The sequence below is a fragment of the Ursus maritimus genome, unplaced genomic scaffold (assembly GCF_017311325.1).
Source record: "Ursus maritimus isolate PB19 unplaced genomic scaffold, ASM1731132v1 scaffold_24, whole genome shotgun sequence".
In the NCBI taxonomy this organism is placed as follows: Eukaryota; Metazoa; Chordata; class Mammalia; order Carnivora; family Ursidae; genus Ursus; species Ursus maritimus.
This window is the reverse complement of record NW_024424897.1, coordinates 1,393,857-1,397,723: the sequence shown is the minus strand read 5'-3', so window position 1 is coordinate 1,397,723 and position 3,867 is coordinate 1,393,857.

Below are 3,867 nucleotides of genomic sequence, written 5' to 3'. Positions count from 1 at the left end.
CCCCCCCCCCCCCCCGGTCCGGTGGCCGCAGGGGGTAGGGGGGATGCGGGGCCAGATGCCTGGCTGGGGAGGAGGGGAGTGGCCGCCCTTCTGGGAAGCAGCGCCGGAAGCCAGGGATACGTGGACGCGGTGGGGCCCAGCTCCAGGTAGAACCGGGCCCGCTGGCCCCGCGCAGGGGGAGGGGGAGCACCGCCTTCTGCGCTGTGATTTTTCTGTTTTGCAACTGGGCAGTACTTGGCCTCGCCCAAGGTCACCTCGGGGCTGTGCTCTTGGAAGCTCGGGGCCGCCCCCACCCCGCCGGCGTCCCTGGGGAGGGGACCGCGAGGACGCGGCAGCCCCTGGCTCGGGCGAGCAGGGAAGCTCTGGGGAGGAGGGAGAGAGTCTGCACTTGCCGTCCTGCCCAGAAGCGGGTGCGTCCTTTCCATCTTGAGGACAGAAACTTGGGCCTCAGAGAAATGATGTGATTTTTTTTCTAGCTCATTGCTGACTTTGGGGGATTTATGGTGACTTTGCTCCATCTCATTTTCTTTCCCATGCATTTACTGGCTGGGAAAATAGCGGAGCAGGGAGGTGGCCTCACCTTGCAAGTAACTGTGGTGGGGCTGAGACAGTGCTCCGGTTCTGGGCGCTGCCTGGCAACCCCACACCAGCCTGTCACCTCCCTGCACCCAGGACCTCTGCACCTGGGAGCATGGCCTCCAGCCCCCCCACACCCCCCCCCACAGACTCATTCTCCCTCACCCCTGCTTGCCTCCCACCTCTAGCCACCTTCCCAACTAGTCATTACTTGTCAGGGTAGGTAGTGGGCCACTGCTCCTGGCCTTTGCCGCTGCCATTCCACCCGCCTGGAATGCCTTTCCTTCTCCATCCAAATGCAACGTGGGACCCTGGGTCGGATCCTGGAACAGAGGAACCGGAGAGGTCCGAGGAAAGTATGGAGTTTAATACCAAGTGCCGAAGTTGGTCTTGGTGACAGGTGAACCATGCCGGCTAAGTTGTTACATTTGGGAAACTGAGTAGGGAGCCTACAGCAAAGCTCAGACGGTCTTTGCCACTTTTCTGTAAATCTAAAATTGTCTCATAATAAAAACGTCGTTTTAGAAAACCCAAGGAAAACTAGTTTCTCTGTCCTTAGGTCACTGTCTCACTCTTCCAGACCCGTGGACAGGGAAATACACGCTGATGCTCCTGCCATCTAAAGCCTGCAGGGTGCTGGGCAGGCTCTCGCGGGGAGGGCAGGGGGCAGGCCTGAGCCGTGCTGTTTGGAACAGTGGTCCCAAGGGTTGTGCTGGTAGGCAAGGCCAGGTTCCTGCTGGCTTGGCCTGCTTGCCTCCGAGTTTCAAGTCAAAGGGCAAGGTCAGAGCCACAGACTTCTGTGTCTGGACTCGTGCCCAGTAGGGGCTTGCTCACCTGCCAGCTCTGTGCACACAGGCACACCTGGAAGCGAAGCCTCATGCTGGCTGCTGATTTGGTCTCATGCAGGGCTGTGCGTGGAGCCAGGTGCTGCAGGCTCATCACCGCAGCTTTGTCCTGGGCCAGGAAGCCCTGGGCCAGGCCTCCATGTGCTGTTCACTTCTTGCTGCCTGGGAGGTACCACAAAACTATGCCATGTTGCAGGTGGGGAAACAGGCTCGTGGTGTGAGGAGTCAGGTGTACAGAGAACGCAGGCCAGGAGTCCCTGGGCCCCTCCCCTCCCCGGTGCTGTTCCAGCAGAGGAGGGTTCCAGGCTTTTCACAGACAGGCCCCAGTGGAGTTTATCTCCCCGCCCTGGTGTAACAAGCACCAAGGAGGGTCCTGGAAGAGCAGGTGTCTAAGAGTCCGGACCTGGCTTCCGGGCCAGGCTCAGCCCTGTGCCAGCTGTGGCCTGCCCATGCCTCCGTTTCCCTAAAGAAGTGGTCCAGTGATGTGAAGTTACTGTGGCCCATCAGAGGCTCTGAGGCTGGCGGTCCTCCGGCACTGGACGACAGGTCTAGGGACAGGAGGCCATGGGGCAGCCTTGTGAATCTCCCTGCCACCCTCAGCCCCCAGGTCCTCGCCTCTGGCTTTGACATCCGGGCGTGTGCAATTTTTGGTCAAGAGGCACTCGCTCAGTGCCTGTGTGTGTCAGACCCAAGATTCCTGGGAGCGGTGGCCTTTGATGGCCAGCTGGCTCCTCGCTTTGCTTCTGACAGCACATTTCCAGGCCTCGCTTCCCTGGGCCTCAGTAGACAGAATGATGCGCTCCCTGTATCATGGGGTGGGGGTGCGGACCCTGACACGGGGGTCCATCCAGTAGTGCTCAGTCTGTCGGCTCCTCACCTTTGCTGCACACAGTGCCGAGAACAATTATGTCGGAGATGCGGCATCGGCCCCCCTCACCGCCGCTTCCCCCAGAGGTCACCTCTGGTCCGGGCAGAGTTCTTACTCTCGGTGAGCTGCACCCACAATCTGCAACAGGGAACTAAGGGTTAAACCCAGGAGCCCAGGCCTCCAGCTGCTTCACATGGTCCCATGGTCCCACCTCTCCACATGGCTGAAGCCGGAAACCGGGGTGCCGCCAACAGCACACCTGCCCTGGAGTCTGTCCGGCCGGCTGCCTGCCTCCTACTTCCCCACAATGAATGTTGCAGATCAGGTCCCCCTGCTCCTGGTGCCGGAAGCTCTGGCGGTGGGCTCTGTCTGACCTCACCCTTCACCTACTGTGTCCCTTGCTCACTGCCCTCCAACCCCAAACTAGTGCCCGGCTGTTCCTCTGCCAGGAACATTCTTCCAGTTGGCTGCCTCTTCCCTGCAGGCCTCCGGGCCATGCACCGGCCTCAGGTCCAGTGCCCCCACCTGAATATTTGTTATTTACTGTGTGTCCCCACCCTCTGCCCCACAGGGTGGGTTCCCAGGCACAATGGTGAAGCCAGTGTGTCCCCCCCATGACTGGAATAATGCCTGGCACCTACAGGACTGCAGGAAGCGAGGGAGACAGGAGGAATGAAAAGGGAGGGGCTCCCAGCCCTAGAGGGACCTTCCCTGAGGGGCTGGCCCAGCTGTCCCCCTACCCTGACTCCAGTGTGCAAAAAGGGGGATATGTCTCTTGGGCTGAGAAGGAAGGAGCCCCAAGGTCTGACTGCCCCCTGAGACCCTCTCCCCCCAACCCCCTCCCCCGGCGCTGGTTGGCTCTCGGTGCAGCAGGGGACAGTGCTGAGGGGGTGGGGCAAGGCATAGAGAAGGTCCAGACTAACCCTGTGCCTCCCTCTCTGGCCCCGGACTTTGGGGAGCGCGCCCGGCCGGCCGAGCTCTCCTGACTTAGACTAGGTCAGGGCCCCGCGCGGCAGGTGTCCCCACCCCCAGGACTCCTGGCGCCACGCCGACGAGTAGGAGGCGGATCGGGGCGGGAATACGGGCAGGAGGACGCTGCTCTGGGCGCTCCGTCCTCCCCGCCACTGTCCCGAGGGCTGGCAGAGTGGGAGGAGGCGGGGCCGGGCTGGGGTTGAGCCGGGGCTCCGGACGGGTCACCGGGCGCTCTCCAGCGCCCTCCTTCCTCGGCCCAGGCTTCCCAGTAAAGGTTCGCGGCGCGCGGGGGGCTGGCCCGGCGAGGGGTGGGCGTGATTACTCTAGGCCCCGCCCACCCCACCTGGCTCTGGGTGCGGGTCGGCTGTTGGGGGGCGCGGAGGAACCCCGGTGGGTGGGCCCCCAGGCCCTCGCTCACAGATAGCGCCCGAGGCCACGTGTCCCTATTTGGTAAGGGGGCGGTGCCGGGTCACCAGTCCTTGCGCCCACCCTACCCCCCCCTCGCGGGGCCCTGCCTCCGGGAGCTGGATCACGGCTCTAGCTTTCCCCGCGCCCTTTGAGGTCAGTGCTAGTGACCCCGGACGGAAAACCAGTGGACGGCCGAGC